Raw genomic sequence first — 18,839 nt, forward strand, 5'->3', positions numbered from 1 at the left:
CCTTGTCTGCCTCTACTCTTTCATGTCCAGTGTGAACTGTGAAGCATCCACCACAATAGCATTGCACCTCTACAAGCAGCTCAAGAAGCACAGTGATGAGGTTATGCTAGGTATCCCTCCCTATGCCTCTGTGGGAGCATCTGAAAAAAAGGTGGAAACACAGTCAGGCCGTTTCCATTTGTGCTAAAATGCAGTTAACCCTTTCAGAATCAGAATAAACTGTAATCACCAAGACTGGTTCACCCGGAATTGTTTGCAGTACAAATGGCAATGCCTGGCAGTAGTACATGAGACATATTTAAACATTGTTGCATATGTAGCGGGGGAAGGGAGGTGATCTCTAAACAGGGTAGATAGTCCTGTAGTCCTGCCCAGTTTGTAGTGGGGTTTAGAAGTTTGCAGTGGGCTGTCAGAGGGAATTGGGCCTGGGGGGATTGGAGTTCAGCAGGAGGACCGTCTGGGGGAAGAATATGCTTGTGCACCTGGTTGTGCTGTAGGGGATTGATTTTTAGCGCAGTCCTAATGGGAAGAGCTCAAAGAAGCAATGCCTGTGTGAGAGGGGGGTCGTGCGGGATCCTAGTGGTCCTCGTCTTCATTATGGAGAGTGGAGAAGGTCAAGTGGTGGGAGGTGCGTTCTTATGATATTTTCTGCAGTGCTGATTACTCTCTGGAGTTTATACTTGATGCTGGCGGTTGCCCCAGCAAGTAATTTTTGATGGGAAATGACATAGGTGTCTCCCTAAAGATAACAAGACAATTTACAAGAGGCATTATTGTGGAAAGGAAAACATTTTTCAGATTTTATTTACATTTGAGCAAAAAGTGTCCAGTCCAAAATTATTCATACCCATCACAAACTGTCACAGTTTGGGGGAAAAGGCAAAGTTCTATACCATTCCAAATATCTGTAGTCCAAGCTGTTCTAAAGCATCCTAATTACCCTGATTAATTTGGAACAGCTGTTTAAATCAACTCAACAGTTGAAAAACAGCAACTATCTGCAGTTGGTTTGGTGACAGTCATGGCTAAGACAAAGGAGCTCAGTGAGGAGGACCTGTGGCTGCCCATTGTGCCGGCACACAAGTCAGGAAAGTTCCAGTGACTACAGAGCAAAGTATTACAATAAAACCTTCAGCGCTATTTTCAATATTTCCACCACCAGTAGCACCAATTATCAAGATGCGCTTACCGGATTCATAGGACCTTAACTAGTGTTGGGCGAACATCTAGATGTTCGGGTTCGGGCCGAACAGGCCGAACATGGCCGCGATGTTCGGGTGTTCGACCCGAACTCCGAACATAATGGAAGTCAATGGGGACCCGAACTTTTGTGGTTTGTAAAGCCTCCTTACATGCTACATACCCCAAATTTACAGGGTATGTGCACCTTGGGAGTGGGTACAAGAGGAAAAAAAAATTAGCAAAAAGAGCTTATAGTTTTTGAGAAAATCGATTTTAAAGTTTCAAAGGGAAAACTGTCTTTTAAATGCGGGAAATGTCTGTTTTCTTTGCACAGGTAACATGTTTTTTGTCGGCATGCAGTCATAAATGTAATACATATAAGAGGTTCCAGGAAAAGGGACCGGTAACGCTAACCCAGCAGCAGCACACGTGATGGAACAGGAGGAGGGTGGCGCAGGAGGAGGAGAAGGCCACGCTTTGTGAGACACAACAACCCAGGCCTTGCATGAGGGCAAGAAGCGTGCGGATAGCATGCTTTGTACCGCCATGCAGTCATAAATGTAATAAAGATAAGTGGTTCAATAAACAGGGACCACGCGGCAACGCTAACCCAGCAGCAGCAGACGTGATGGAACAGGAGGAGGCGCAGGAGGAGAAGGCCACGCTTTGTGAGACACAACAACCCAGGCCTTGCATGAGGGCAAGAAGCGTGCGGATAGCATGCTTTGTACCGCCATGCAGTCATAAATGTAATAAAGATAAGTGGTTCAATAAACAGGGACCACGCGGCAACGCTAACCCAGCAGCAGCAGACGTGATGGAACAGGAGCAGGCGCAGGAGGAGAAGGCCACGCTTTGTGAGACACAACAACCCAGGCCTTGCATGAGGGCAAGAAGCGTGCGGATAGCATGCTTTGTACCGCCATGCAGTCATAAATGTAATAAAGATAAGTGGTTCAATAAACAGGGACCACGCGGCAACGCTAACCCAGCAGCAGCAGACGTGATGGAACAGGAGCAGGCGCAGGAGGAGAAGGCCACGCTTTGTGAGACACAACAACCCAGGCCTTGCATGAGGGCAAGAAGCGTGCGGATAGCATGCTTTGTACCGCCATGCAGTCATAAATGTAATAAAGATAAGTGGTTCAATAAACAGGGACCACGCGGCAACGCTAACCCAGCAGCAGCAGACGTGATGGAACAGGAGCAGGCGCAGGAGGAGAAGGCCACGCTTTGGGAGACACAACAACCCAGGCCTTGCATGTGGACAAAAAGCGTGCGGATATAGCAGCAATGCTTTTTGCCGCCATGCAGTCATAAATGTAATACAGATGAGAGGTTCAATAAACAGGGCCCGGAAACGCAACACCATCCCAGATGTTCATTGGTCATGTTACTTGGTTGGGGTCCTGGAGTGTTGCGTAGTCATTTCCAATCCAGGATTGATTCATTTTAATTTGAGTCAGACGGTCTGCATTTTCTGTAGAGAGGCGGATACGCCGATCTGTGACGATGCCTCCGGCAGCACTGAAACAGCGTTCCGACATAACGCTGGCTGCCGGGCAAGCCAGCACCTCTATTGCGTACATTGCCAGTTCGTGCCAGGTGTCTAGCTTCGATACCCAATAGTTGAAGGGTGCAGATGGATGGTTCGACACAGCTACGCCATCTGACATGTAGTCCTTGACCATCTTCTCCAGGCGATCGGTGTTGGAGGTGGATCTGCACGCTTGCTGTTCAGTGGGCTGCGGCTGCATGGGTGTCAGAAAATTTTCCCACTCCAAGGACACTGCCGATACCATTCCCTTTTGGGTACTAGCTGCGGCTTGCGTTGTTTGCTGCCCTCCTGGTCGTCCTGGGTTTGCGGAAGTCAGTCTGTCTGCGTACAACTGGCTAGAGGAGGGGGAGGATGTCAATCTCCTCTCTAAAGTCTCCACAAGGGCCTGCTGGTATTCTTCCATTTTGACCTGTCTGACTCTTTCTTCAAGCAGTTTTGGAACATTGTGTTTGTACCGTGGATCCAGAAGGGTATAAACCCAGTAATTGGTGTTGTCCAGAATGCGCACAATGCGTGGGTCACGTTCAATGCAGTCTAGCATGAATTGAGCCATGTGTGCCAGAGTCCTACCAGAATCCTCATCATCCTCTTGTGAGCGTTGTGATAGTTGTTGTGATGCATCATAGTCGTCACCTTCCTCCTGGTCTGCTTCTGCTGACCATTCGCGTTGAATTGTGGAAGTCCAACGTGCACCGCTCTGGCCCTCGTCAGTGGTGGCATGAAATTCCTGCTCCAACTCCAGCTGTTCCTCCTCCTCTTCTTCGTCATAGCTGCTGGGGCCAGCGTTCCCTGAGGCGGATGGCCTGATGTTGGTACCATCACGCTGATCGTTTTCTCCTTCAGATTCCCCCAGTTGCATCATGACAGCTGTTTCCTTGATTTTTAACATCGACCTCTTCAGTAAACACAGCAGTGGTATGGTAATGCTGACTGAAGAGTTGTCACTGCTCACAAGCAACGTGGATTGCTCAAAATTTTGGAGGACTTGGCAGAGATCCAACATGTTGGCCCAATCGGATCCACAGAAGCTTGGCAGCTGGCCGGATGCGCCTCGGTACTGCGCCGTCATGTACTGGACCACTGCACTCTTCTGCTCGCAAAAGCGGGCTAGCATGTGCAGCGTAGAATTCCAGCGCGTAGGGACATCACACAGCAAGCGATGGTGGGGGAGATTGAAGCGCTCCTGCATCTTGGCGAGTGCCCCCGAAGCAGTACTGGAATTTCTACAATGTTTGGACACTCGACGCACCTTCAACAGCAGATCGGGCACGCCTGGGTATGTCCTCAGGAACCGCTGAACTACTAGGTTCATCACGTGCGCCAGGCAAGGGATGTGTGTCAGCTTAGCCAACCTTAAAGCGCGAATGAGATTACTCCCATTATCACACACAACCATGCCCGGTTTCAGGTCCAGCGGTGCCAGCCACAAATCCGTCTGTTCCTTTATTCCCCTCCAAATTTCCTCCCCTGTGTGCTGCTTATCCCCAAGGCAGATTAGCTTCAGCAACGCTTGCTGACGCATGCCAACAGCTGTGCTGCACTGCTTCCACGATCCTACTGCTGCTGGGTTAGCGTTTCCGGATGAGGTACAGCTTTGAGATGCGTTGGAGGAGAAGGAGTCAGAGAGGTAGGTGCTGCTGTTATCCAGTGGGAGGGACGGCGGTGCAGCTGTTTGTGGCGTGGGCAACACCCGTGCCGTAGCAGGTGAGGAATCGCTGCCAGGCTCCACAAGGTTCACCCAGTGCGCGGTAAGGGAGATGTATCGACCCTGGCCGAACGCACTCGTCCAGGTGTCAGTGGTGAGGTGAACCTTGCAGGCAACGGCATTCTTCAAGCTTCGGGTTATTTTGCTGACCACGTGCTCATGCAACTCAGGCACTGCAGAGCGTGCAAAGTGGTAGCGGCTGGGAACCACGTAACGTGGGATGGCCACTGACATCATGCCCTTGAAGCTGTTTGTCTCCACCAATCGATATGGCAGCATTTCGCAGGCCAGAAGCTTGGCTATGCTGGCTGTTACTGCCACGGCCCGGGGGTCATTTGCTGGCAATTTCCTCTTGCGCTCAAACATCTCCGACACAGACAACTGAACCGTAGCGCTGCACACGGAAGGGCTGTTGGTTGTTGTGTTTGATGAACACTGGGAGACCTCAAGAGCACTACTCCGGAAAGTGACAGTGTCAGCGTCGTCTGATGTTTGTGAATGTTGTGAACCACGCAATGGCTGGGCTACTGCTGCTGCTGAGGCGGGTCTGGTGGTGAGTCTGGTGAACCCAAGGGAGGCAGTGTTGTTTCTGGTACCCTGTCCTGACGCGTTTGCCCAAAGAGTGGGATGTTTGGATAGCATGTGACGGCTCATGCTGGTGGTGGAGAGGTTGTTAATATTTTTCCCCCTGCTCAGGCGGGTCTTGCACACCTTGCAAATCGCCATGGTAACATCCTCAGTGCAGTCTTCAAAGAAAGCCCAGACTTTGGAGCACCTGCCTCCTTGCTGGCGATTTCTGTTTGCTCCTCTTTTGCCTCTCACTTGAACTTCCACGCTTGTGGTGCCTGAAATTGCGCGCCGCCTACCTTGTGGCACAAGGCGAACTCGTGCAGCAGTGTGTTCTTCAACAGACTCATCTGTGCTGCTGCTACGACGGCGATGTTCTCGTTCACAAACAAAATCTGGGTCTCTGTCCACATTGTCCATACCCTCCTCTTCCATCTCCTCAAACTCGTCATATGTCATTGTGGGCCACCGCCGTGGAGTAGAGCTCCCCACAACAACCTCTGCGCAGCACACTCCAACGTCGTCTTCCAGATCTTGTCGGCCGACCTCCTGCAATTGCAACCCCTCCTGCCCAAATTGCTCTGGGATTTGGGTTTCCGAGTCCTCTTCGGACTCGCCTTGTATTTCAGTGCGCGGTGCATTTCCCACAGTTAACGGTTGTGAATCCAGGCACAACATTTCTGGCTGTTCCTCCATTGACCTTTGAAAGGTGGAAGTTTGTTGGGCTGGGAATAGCTCCTGCGAATACCCCATTGTGTCCTGAGGTAATTCATCGGACTGGTTATCTGGCAGTTGTGTGCGTGGTGTCGCTGCCGGTTGTGTCAGCTTTGTGCCCACTGGCTCCTTGTAACTGGCTGAGGACTCGGACCTCGTGCGTGATGTGCTGGTGCTGCTTAACCCACTGCTGGACGCTTGAGAGGTCATCCAAGTAATTATCTGGTCCTGTTCTTTTGGATTTGTGAGGGTTGTTGTCCTGGACAACATGGGCGGTATTGAGTGGGTTTTCTTGGGTGCTCCCCTGTGGCCTGTACGTGAACCGTCAGGGGAAACACCTCTTCCCTTGCCCCTCCCTCTTTCACCGGATTTCTTCCTCATTTCACTTATCCTTACAGTACACGCTGACTGGCAGCAGTACAGTGGCAGTACAGAAATGCTATACAGTACCACTATTCCCAGCAGCGACACAGAGCACAATGCTATACAGTGACGGGTGAGCGGTGTACCACTATTCCCAGCAGCGACACAGAGCACAATGCTATACAGTGACGGGTGAGCGGTGTACCACTATTCCCAGCAGCGACACAGAGCACAATGCTATACAGTGGCGAACGAGCGGTGTACCACTATTCCCAGCAGACACAGAACAGTACACAGAATGCTATATAGTGTGGCTGAACGAGCGGTGTACCACTATTCCCAGCAGACACAGAACAGTACACAGAATGCTATATAGTGTGGCTGAACGAGCGGTGTACTACTGTTCCCAGCAGACACAGAACAGTACACAGAATGCTATATAGTGTGGCTGAACGAGCGGTGTACTACTGTTCCCAGCAGACACAGAACAGTACACAGAATGCTATATAGTGTGGCTGAACGAGCGGTGTACTACTGTTCCCAGCAGACACAGAACAGTACACAGAATGCTATATAGTGTGGCTGAACGAGCGGTGTACTACTGTTCCCAGCAGACACAGAACAGTACACAGAATGCTATATAGTGTGGCTGAACGAGCGGTGTACCACTATTCCCAGCAGACACAGAACAGTACACAGAATGCTATATAGTGTGGCTGAACGAGCGGTGTACTACTGTTCCCAGCAGACACAGAACAGTACACAGAATGCTATATAGTGTGGCTGAACGAGCGGTGTACCACTATTCCCAGCAGACACAGAACAGTACACAGAATGCTATATAGTGTGGCTGAACGAGCGGTGTACTACTGTTCCCAGCAGACACAGAACAGTACACAGAATGCTATATAGTGTGGCTGAACGAGCGGTGTACTACTGTTCCCAGCAGACACAGAACAGTACACAGAATGCTATATAGTGTGGCTGAACGAGCGGTGTACTACTGTTCCCAGCAGACACAGAACAGTACACAGAATGCTATATAGTGTGGCTGAACGAGCGGTGTACTACTGTTCCCAGCAGACACAGAACAGTACACAGAATGCTATATAGTGTGGCTGAACGAGCGGTGTACTACTGTTCCCAGCAGACACAGAACAGTACACAGAATGCTATATAGTGTGGCTGAACGAGCGGTGTACCACTGTTCCCAGCAGACACAGAACAGTACACAGAATGCTATATAGTGTGGCTGAACGAGCGGTGTACTACTGTTCCCAGCAGACACAGAACAGTACACAGAATGCTATATAGTGTGGCTGAACGAGCGGTGTACTACTGTTCCCAGCAGACACAGAACAGTACACAGAATGCTATATAGTGTGGCTGAACGAGCGGTGTACTACTGTTCCCAGCAGACACAGAACAGTACACAGAATGCTATATAGTGTGGCTGAACGAGCGGTGTACTACTGTTCCCAGCAGTGACACACAATGACTGGGGGGGACCCTGGCTAGCGTGGCTGGAGCGCGAACTACCCTGCCTGCCTACCCAAAGCTAAACCCACAGACAAATGGCGGAGATATGACGTGGTTCGGGTATTTATTTACCCGAACCACGTGACAGTTCGGCCAATCAGAGCGCGTTCGGGTCCGAACCACGTGACCCGTTCGGCCAATCACAGCGCTAGCCGAACGTTCGGGGAACGTTCGGCCATGCGCTCTTAGTTCGGCCATATGGCCGAACGGTTTGGCCGAGCACCGTCAGGTGTTCGGCCGAACTCGAACATCACCCGAACAGGGTGATGTTCTGCAGAACCCGAACAGTGGCGAACACTGTTCGCCCAACACTAACCTTAACTACAGGGTCCTAAATAAAGCCTCATCAGACCAGCAGATGGTTTCCTCACTGCCAATCTCCACACATAAGGTCGCAAATTTGCCTGAACGCTGGGGGACAGAGACAAGTGTGAGTGCAAACCTATGGTGGATTTGATCGCTTGAGATAACAACTGACAGCGACCTTATGTGTGGAGATTGGCAGGGAGGAAACCATCTGCTAGTCTGATGAGGCTTTATTTAGGACCCTGTAATTAAGGTCCTATGAATCCGGTAAGCGCATCTTGATAATTGGTGCTACTGGTGGTGGAAATATTGAAAATAGCGCTGAAGGTTTTATTGTATTTTGTGAAGACACTGTGCTGGAGTGTTTGTAATTTAGCTGCTTTTTCGCATATTTGGACTTTTATTGAGGTTGTGCTGATATACCCAACGATTGCAAGTGCAAAGTATTATTAAAGAATACAAGATGTTCTGCACTGTGGAAAATCTCAGAGGACGTGATCGGAAGCTAAAAGTGACACCTGTGCTGGCCAGGAGGATAGTGAGAGAGGTGAAAAAGAACCCAAGGATAATCACCAAGGCTTCCTGGTGAATCTTGGCTGTGCTGATGGCAATGTCTTAAGGCAGACAATCCAACGGACACTGCACATTGCAGGGTTCCACGGATACAGGCAGACCGAGGAAGATGCCACTTCTCCAGATAAGGCACACAAAAGCTTTTTTGACCTTTGCAAATGCTCATCTGGACAAAGAAGAAGACGTCTGGGGCCATATGCAATTCACTTTTTCACTTGAGTTTTCTCCTAGGAGATAATTTTTCATCTTCAATTTAAAATAACTTTTTAAAACTTTGCAATGGAAAAAGTACCAAAAAGTAAGTAAAAAATTACGGCAAAAATTATTTTGAGTATTCGTTTCCTTGCTGGTGACTTAAAAGGCATTTTACTTTAAGTTGTAAAAACATCACATTAGTGAAAACTCAGGTGAAAAAGTGAATTGCATATGGGCCCTGGTCTTCTGTGTTAGGCTCAGATGAAACAAAAATTAAATTGTTTGATCACAGTGCTGTTTCCTTCATTTGGCGTAAAAAAGGAGAAGCCTTCAACCATAGAACACCATCTCCACTGTCAAACATGGGAAGGTAATGCTTTGGAGGTGTTTTTCAGCCAATGGCCCAGGGAACCTAATCACAGTAAACGGCACCATGAAAAAAGAGCAATACATGAGGATTCTCAACGACAACATCAGGTAGTCTGCAGAGAAACTTGGCCTTGGGTACCAGTGGACATTTCAGCATGACAATGACTCAAAACACACAGCAAAAGTAGTGAAGAAATAGTTAGCAGACAACAACATTAAAGTGAACCTCCAGACTTAAAATCTACTCAGCAGCACTGAAAAGGCTTGGTGTTTCTTTAACAGTTTCACAGCTTCATAACTTTGTTTTTCTTACCCAAACCTAATTTTTAACTGCACAGAATACTGTGCAAAGCATGATGGGATTTCTGATGTAGTTGTTCTCATTCTGCTGTTTTGGCACAATTTCTTTTTTTAAATTTTGGATTTGAGATTTGAAGCCTAGCGTGTGCAGCTGGGAGGGGTGATCAGGACAGTTGGAACTGTGTCTCATTCTCCCTGTCACCTCCTTTCAACCACAAAGATGGCTGTCCCCATGAAATCACAGACATTTGCTTGTTCTTTTAAAACAGGGTGGGTAAGAGATTATATTACTACCTATTTTAATCAACACAACTAATGTAACTTAAAGGGAACATCCATGCTGAAAAACAAAATCCATTTACCTGGGGTATCCTCCACCCCCTGGCTGCCGACCTTGTGGCCTCGCCGCAGCTCAAGTGGCTCCCAGTGTCCTGCGCTGCAGAAGCTGACCTCACCAGGTCGGCTTCTTGTGCGCTCCACGGCACGGGTGACGTGGTCTGGCTGACGTCATCAGTTCTGTACTGCACAGGCCACATGACCCGCGCCGTGGAGCGAACAGGAAGCCAAACTGGCGAGGTCGGCTTCTGCAGGGCAGGACACCAGGAGCCACTTGAGCTGTGGCGAGGGCACAGAACGGCAGCCAGGGTAAGTGGATTTTGTTTTGTTTTTTCAGCTTGGACCTTCCCTTTAATGACAGTATGTTTATTTAGGATGAAATTCCTCTTTAAAGTTTTGGAGTGGCCCAGCCAGAGTCCTGACTTGAATCCAATTGAAAATCTGTGGAGGGAGCTAAAGATCAGGGTGTTAGCAAGAAGACCCTCCAACCTGAAAGATTTGGAGCTCATTGCGAGAGGAATAGGCAAAAATACCTGTGGGGACATGCAAAAAGCTAGTCTGCAATTATAGAAAGCGTTTGATTGCTGTAATAAAAGCCAATCAATGGCTTTTCTATTGATTATTGAGAAGGGTATGAATAATTTTGGACTGGACAATTTTTGCTCAAATGTAAATAAAAGCTGAGCATTTTTTTCCACAATAATGCCTGTTGTACATCGTCTTATTATCTTTTGGGAGCACCTATGTCATTTCCTGTCAAAAAATTACAATTGAATGAAAGTAACTTTAAAGCGGATCCGAGATGAAAAACTAAATATAACAAGTGACTTGTCTATATATCTTATCTAAAGTTTAGATAGTTTACACAGCAAATCTATCTTCAAACAGCTTCAACAGTATATTAATATTTTTTCCTGTGATACAATGGGAGCAGACATGTTTTCTGCTTGTCACTATTACACAATCACACACAGGCAAGCTTATCTGTATCTAGGCATGCTAATCTGCATATTCTGTGAAAACTCCACTCTTATCTCCTCCATTACACGGGCAACTGATCTGTATCTGCACTGCAGCTCTCAGATTGTGAAAACTCTGCCTCTGAAATCTATAGCTAGTAACACCTTTTTCACCTGCCCAGACTGAAATCCTACAATCCCTTGCAAGCGCCAAGGCACTCTGGAGAAGCTGTGGGTGTGGCTTATTTAGTTTATAGGAAATTAGGGTACTAAAACAAAACAAAACAAGTATTTGGCTTGAGGAATGCCCTATAAACTATATGTAAGGAACACAATTATGGAATGAGTAAAAGTTCATCTCGGATCCACTTTAAGTAAAAATTTGCCAGGGGTATGAATAATTATGGGCAGCACTGTAGATACTTGCCTAAGAAGAAGGAAGCCTCTGGATCCTTCCGGGTTCCCACTTCTTCCTCCAGACCCTCTGGAAGTTGGCATCTGCCCTCCTCTTCCTGCATGAGCGCGGCAGTAACGTACTCGCACAGATACAGTACAACTCATGAAGAGGAGCGCTGCCACCATAACATATTCAACAAGTGCTTGTTGGCTATGTTCCGGAAGGGGGGGGGGGGTGGCAGGAGGATCCAGAGACTTGCTCTTCTTAGTAAGAATTTAATTTATTTTACTTAGCTTCAAGTACACTTTATGATTATAGAGGCCACCATATTTATTTCTTTTAAACAATACCAGTGGCCTGGTTGTCCTGATGGTCCTCTGTTTCTAATATTTTAGCCATAGCCCCTGAACAAGCATGCAGATCAGGTTTTCCAGATGAAGACTGGATTGATTAGCTCCATTCTTGTTTCAGGTGTGTGATCCACACACTACTGATACCAGAAAGATCAGCAGGACTGCCAGGCTGTGACTTGGGGTATTTATAATGCCACGTTGAAGAGTGCACATGTTTAGTACTGCACTTTGTTTTCCCTGACAAAGCCTAGTTATTATATAGGCGAAACATGTTGGAATTTAGTTAGTTGGGTTGTTTGTTTTTCACATACTAATGTATGGGGTATATTGTGCTGGGTCAATTACGATACTTGAGTTAAAGGGTAGGATTGCCTCCTTTGGCTCTTGTGCCCCAACACTCTTTCAGTCTAAATGCTTTTGCTAGCATCTTATGTCCAATATTCTACACCGTTATAGTGTATAGGTCCATTGATACTATAGTTTAACCTCTAGCCGACCATGTCACGCCGATGGACGTGGCTGCGGCGGCAGCCCCAGGACTGCCTAACGCAGATCGGCGTAAGGTCCTGCGGGACTGTTTCGCAGGAGATTGCGCGCTGATGCGCGTGCATCCCTCCTTGAATGACAGAGCTCCACCATCAGCCTCCCAGCGGCGATCACCGCTAAGAGACTGGAAGACAGAGGAAACGCTGTCTAATTAGTCTGTACAGCGCTGCGATCCACGGCAGCGCTGTGCTGGGGACAGCCGTGTGACACGGCTGCCCCCCTGGGAGGACACAGGGATTGGCTGGCAGTGGGAGGGAGGGACGGTGGGCCTAGGGAAAAAATAAACAAAAAAAGTAAAAAAAGGAATTAGAAAAATAATAACATAAATATTAGTGAAAAAAAAAAAAACATTGGGGGAGCGATCAGACCCCACCAACAGAAAACTCTGTTGGTGGGGAGGGGAGGGGGGGGGGGGGAATCACTTGTGTGCTGACATGTACGGTCCTGCAGAGAGGCCTTAAAGCTGCAGTGGCCTATTAAGTGAAAAATTGCATGTGCATGTTTTAGCACTGTGGTCCTCAAGTGGTTAAAAGGCAGAGATTGCTCCTTCTTGACTTATGGAACCTGACACACTTTGTTGAGTATTGTGTACAGTTACTGGAAGCATCAGTACTGTAAACCATAATACCTACCCTGTACTTTAGGTGGGTTATGATGAATGTATGTTAACTCTATTTTATCCTTGATATTCTTAAATGTTGTATTTTTGTATAGGTATTTCTCTACCGTAGAGAAGGGCCAATAGGGCCTGTGTTACGGTCTCAGTGTTTTTCATCAACATTAAACTTTTTCTGTTGCCTAACAATAACCCCATGAAACTATTCTGCCCTTACTCTGTATTGTACCCCTTCTAATCTGTGCCAAACCTAATCAACATTCACCTTTCATCAGAGCCAAATTTGACTTCCAAGCAGCCAGTCTTCACTGCCAGCATTTTGGCAATGTAGTTACTAAGCACCGATACCCAGAGTGCTCCCCATGTGCTGAATATTCAGTGCCGAGGTTCGCACTTTGTAGTTGCTGAATGCATGCGTCCACAACGTTCACCCTGTCACAGTCACTTATGTGCTCAGCAGGCAGCGGCAAACAAACCGGTGTCTAATCGTACTTCCGCATAGAGGGAGGCGTAATGGCGTGCGCATACACGACTTGAGGATTGGGTCGAATCGCGCAAACTCTTGTACGCATGTGGTCACTTATGCACTCATGTGTATACGCATTCGCGCCAAATGGCCTATTTAAGCTGAAGAGTCTCAACAGAAACTTGCTGTAGTATTGAGTGTCAACAGAAACTTGCTGTAGTATTGCAGATAGTTTGTTATGCCTGTGAACTGACTAGTCTCTGTCTTGATTTCTGTCTGATGCTGATCCTGTCTTGTCTGAGAATCCACTGTTACCTACCCTGGATTTGTACAACTACCCTCTCCGTTGCTCACCCTGGCTTGTCTGAGGACCCGATTAGTGGCCAACCTCTGCTCCATCCGAGTGCCTGATCTATTGCTGGTCTCTGCATGTCTGCCTACCTGCATGGTTGCTGAACCCTGGCCTGCCGTTCCTGACACTGCTTCTGCAGTTCCTGTCGTTACCGGTGACAACTCAGCCTGCCAGCTGATTCCACATTGGCACACCACTCCATCTACCACTGGAGTGCCAAGCTATCAAGTTTAGAGTTGGGCCGAACCTCCGATTTTAGGTTCGCGAACCGGGTTCGCGAACTTTCGCGGAACGTTCGGTTCGCGTTAAAGTTCGCGAACCGCAATAGACTTCAATGGGGATGCGAACTTTGAAAACAAAAAATAATTATGCTGGCCACAAAAGTGATGGAAAAGATGTTTCAAGGGATCTAACACCTGGAGGGGGGCATGGCGGAGTGGGATACACGCCAAAAGTCCCCGGGAAAAATCTGGATTTGACGCAAAGCAGCGTTTTAAGGGCAGAAATCACATTGAATGCTAAATGACAGGCCTAAAGTGCTTTAAAACATCTTGCATGTGTATACATCAATCAGGTAGTGTAATTAAGGTACTGCTTCACACTGACACACCAAACTCACCGTGTAACGCACCGCAAACAGCTGTTTGTACTAGTGACGGCCGTGCTGGACTGGTGCGCACCATGGCGAGAGTGCAGGTTTTGGTGGCTTTACAGCCCATATGGTCGGCCTGGCTGATGTAGCTGAATGACAGAACAGTGACTGTCCAGCTGATCAAATTTGGTCTGACCACAATGAAGCAACGACCTTATTATCTTTTGTGTGCCCCCCGAGACACTCATCTAGGCGCCGGTCATTGCTTCATTGTGATACGCAAGCCCCTTCACCACGGCAAGGTAATGATCACGAAGGGGAATGGGCGCATGTACATGCCTTTTCTTTTGTTGTTGCAGCTGCCCTCAGTGCAGCCAGAAAAATTAGGCAGTCATGTACACGCACCATAAAAATTATTACAGCGGCCGCTGCTAGCAGCGGCCTAAAAAATTCAGCAATCCGCCTGGAGTCCCGGACCCTGTTGGTGGTGGCGGAGAAGGTAGTGAAGCGGCCTGCAGGCAGACATGCTGTGTGGAGGGACTGGGAGCGACTTAGTCTTTTTGGGGCAGGCCAGGCAGCCAGTCACACGGCGTGCAGGCAGAGATGCTGTGTGTGCGGGGACTGACTTAGTCTTGGGGCGGGCAGCAGCCCTCCGGGATCCATGCCTCATTCATTTTGATAAAGGTGAGGTACTTAACACTTTTGTGACTTAGGCGACTTCTCTTCTCTGTGACAATGCCTCCAGCTGCGCTGAAGGTCCTTTCTGAGAGGACGCTTGCGGCAGGGCAGGAGAGAAGTTGGATGGCAAATTGGGACAGCTCTGGCCACAGGTCAAGCCTGCGCACCCAGTAGTTCAAGGGTTCCTCATCGCTGTTCACAGCAGTGTCTACATCCACACTTAAGGCCAGGTAGTCGGCTACCTGCCGGTCAAGGCGTTGGTGGAGGGTGAATCCGGAAGGGCTACGGCGAGGCGTTGGACTAAAGAACGTCCGCATGTCCGACATCACCATGAGATCGCTGGAGCGTCCTGTCTTTGACTGCGTGGACACGGGAGGAGGATTAGTGGCAGTGGTACCTTGCTGGCGTTGTGCTGTCACATCACCCTTAAAGGCATTGTAAAGCATAGTTGACAGCTGGTTCTGCATGTGCTGCATCCTTTCCACCTTCCGGTGAGTTGGTAACAGGTCCGCCACTTTGTGCCTGTACCGAGGGTCTAGTAGTGTGGCCACCCAGTACAGCTCATTCCCCTTGAGGTTTTTTATACGGGGGTCCCTCAACAGGCAGGACAGCATAAAAGACGACATCTGCACAAAGTCGGATCCAGTACCCTCCATCTCCTCTTGCTCTTCCTCAGTGACGTCAGGTAAGTCAACCTCCACCCCCCAGCCGCGAACAATACCACGGGAAGGTTGAGCAGCACAAGCCCCCTGCGACGCCTGCTGCGGTTGTTCTCCTGCCGCTGTCCCCTCCTCCTCCTCCTCCTCCCCCAAAGAAACACCTTGCTCATCATCCTCTGAGTCTGACTCGTCTTCTGCACACGACCTCTCTTCTTCCTCCTCCTCCCCCCTCTGTGCTGCCGCAGGTGTTGAGGAAACAGCTGGGTCTGATGAAAATTGGTCCCATGCCTGTTCCTGCCGTAACGGTTCCTGGTCACGCTCATTCGCAGCTTCATCCGCCACTCTACGCACAGCACGCTCCAAGAAGTACGCGTAGGGAATTAAGTCGCTGATGGTGCCCTCACTGCGGCTCACCAGGTTGGTCACCTCCTCAAACGGCCGCATGAGCCTGCATGCATTTTTCATCAGTGTCCAGTTGTCGGGCCAGAACATCCCCATCTTCCCAGACTGTTTCGTTCTACTCCAGTTGTAGAGGTACTGGGTGACGGCTTTCTTCTGTTCTAGCAGGCGGGAGAACATGAGCAGGGTCGAGTTCCAGCGAGTGGGGCTATCGCAAATGAGGCGTCTCACCGGCATGTTGTTTTTACGCTGAATTTCTGCAAATCGTGCCATGGCTGTGTAAGAGCGCCTCAAATGCCCACAGAACTTCCTGGCCTGCTTCAGGACATCCGCTAAGCCAGGGTACTTTGCCACAAATCTTTGAACCACTAGATTCATGACATGTGCCATGCAGGGTATGTGTGTCAGCTTCCCCATATGCAAAGCGGCAAGCAGATTGCTGCCGTTGTCGCACACCACGTTGCCTATCTCCAGGTGGTGCGGGGTCAGCCACTCATCCACCTGTTTCTTAAGAGCAGCCAGGAGAGCTGCTCCAGTGTGACTCTCCGCTTTGAGACAAGCCATGTCTAAGATGGCGTGACACCGTCGTACCTGGCATGCAGCATAGGCCCTGCGGAGCTGGGGCTGTGTAGCTGGAGAGGAGAACTGCCACTCAGCCAAGGAGGAGGAGGAGGACAGCGAAGAGCATGTAGCAGGAGGAGAGGAGGTGGCAGGAGGCCTGCCTGCAAGCCGTGGAGGTGTCACAATTTGGTCCGCCGCTTTCTGCTTGCCATCGTTCACCACCAGGTTCACCCAATGGGCTGTGTAGGTAATGTAGCGGCCCTGCCCGTGCTTGGCAGACCAGCCATCCGTGGTCAGGTGTACCCTTGACCCAACGCTCTTCGCAAGAGATGACACCACTTGCCTCTCAACTTCACGGTGCAGTTGGGGTATGGCCTTTCTCGAAAAATAAGTGCGGCCTGGCATCTTCCACTGCGGTGTTCCGATGGCCACAAATTTACGGAAGGCCTCAGAGTCCACCAGCCGGTATGGTAACAGCTGGCGAGCTAACAGTTCCGCCACGCCAGCTGTCAGACGCCGGGCAAGGGGGTGACTGGCCAAAAGTGGCTTCTTCCGCTCAAACATTTCCTTCACGGACACCTGACTGCTGCTGTGGGCAGAGGAGCAGGAACCGCTCAAGGGCAGAGGCGGAGTGGAGGAGGGTGCCTGAGAAGGTGCAAGGGAGAAAGCGGCAGAAGCAGATGATGCACCTGAAGGAGGAAGAGGAGAAGGAGGGTGACTTTTCTTTTGTGTGCTGCTGCTGCTTTTGCTCAGGTGGCCATCCCATTGCTGTTTGTGCCTTTTCTCCAGGTGCCTTCGTAAGGCACTTGTCCCTACGTGAGTGTTGGCCTTTCCACGGCTCAATTTTTGTTGGCAGAGCGAACAGATGGCTTTGGTCCGATCTGAGGCACACACATTAAAAAATTTCCACACCGCTGAGCCACCCTGGGATGTGGGCACTATGGGGACCTCAGCAGCTGATGCTGAAGGGCAAGTTGGCTGGCTGTACATAGGTGGCGATACATGGTGCCGGACTCTGCCACCAGCTGTTTCTGACGAAGAGCTGCCCCAGCTTCTTTCAGCAACTTCTCTCCTCCTACTACTCTCTGACTCCCCCTCTGAACTGTCCCCCTCTTCATCTCCTCTATTGGGAACATACAGAGGATCCCTATTACCGTCATCATCGTAGTCATCCTGCCCAGCTTCGCTTGCCTCAGACAAATCCAAACTTGCACCATCAGTAGGTCCTTCATCCTCCTGACACGTTACATCCATAGTGTTGCCGCGTAACTTAGACATATTAGCTGGTGAAAATTCATCTGGCTGTAACAACAATGGCTGTGCATCAGTGATTTCAACACTAAATAATTCTTGCGAAGTGTCAAATGCAGCGGAAGTGGTGCTAGTAGTAGCGCTGGTGGCTGAGCAAGATGAGGTGTTCTGTGTCGCTAAATACTCAACCACGTCCTGACAATCTTGGGAGGTGATGGGACGTGCCTTCTTCCGAGCACTGTACTGTGGGCCAGGTCCACACGAAATTACATTTACACGACCTCGCGCAGACCTGCCGGGTGGCCTTCCTCTGCCTCTGCCACTACCTCTTCCTCTACCTGTTTTGTCCATATCGGGTATGCACGGAGTGGTATATCACACTGCGTGCACTCACGTAGGTAGGTGGGTTCACTTAACTGCACAGGTATGCGCACTGATGCGGTGGGTTCACTGAACAGTACAGGTATACAGTGGCAGGTTCACTGAACACAACAGGTATGCAGTGGCGGGTTCACTGAACAGGTATACAGTGGCGGGTCCACTGAACAGAACAGGTATACAGTGGCGGGTTCACAGAACAGGTATGCAGTGGCAGGATCACTGAACACAATAGGTATGCAGTGGCGTGTTCACTAAACAGGTATACAGTGGCGGGTCCACTGAACAGAACAGGTATACAGTGGCGGGTTCACAGAACAGGTATGCAGTGGCAGGATCACTGAACACAATAGGTATGCAGTGGCGTGTTCACTAAACAGGTATACAGTGGCGGGTCCACTGAACAGAACAGGTATACAGTGGCGGGTCCACTGAACAGAACAGGTATACAGTGGCGGGTCCACTGAACAGAACAGGTATACAGTGGCGGGTCCACTGAACAGAACAGGTATACAGTGGCGGGTTCACAGAACAGGTATGCAGTGGCAGGATCACTGAACACAATAGGTATGCAGTGGCGTGTTCACTAAACAGGTATACAGTGGCGGGTCCACTGAACAGAACAGGTATACAGTGGCGGGTCCACTGAACAGAACAGGTATACAGTGGCGGGTCCACTGAACAGAACAGGTATACAGTGGCGGGTTCACAGAACAGGTATACAGTGGCGGGTCCACTGAACAGAACAGGTATACAGTGGCGGGTTCACAGAACAGGTATGCAGTGGCAGGATCACTGAACACAATAGGTATGCAGTGGCGTGTTCACTAAACAGGTATACAGTGGCGGGTCCACTGAACAGAACAGGTATACAGTGGCGGGTTCACTGAACAGGTATACAGTGGCGGGTCCACTGAACAGAACA

This window comes from Hyperolius riggenbachi, chromosome 10 (genome assembly GCF_040937935.1).
Source record: "Hyperolius riggenbachi isolate aHypRig1 chromosome 10, aHypRig1.pri, whole genome shotgun sequence".
In the NCBI taxonomy this organism is placed as follows: domain Eukaryota; kingdom Metazoa; phylum Chordata; class Amphibia; order Anura; family Hyperoliidae; genus Hyperolius; species Hyperolius riggenbachi.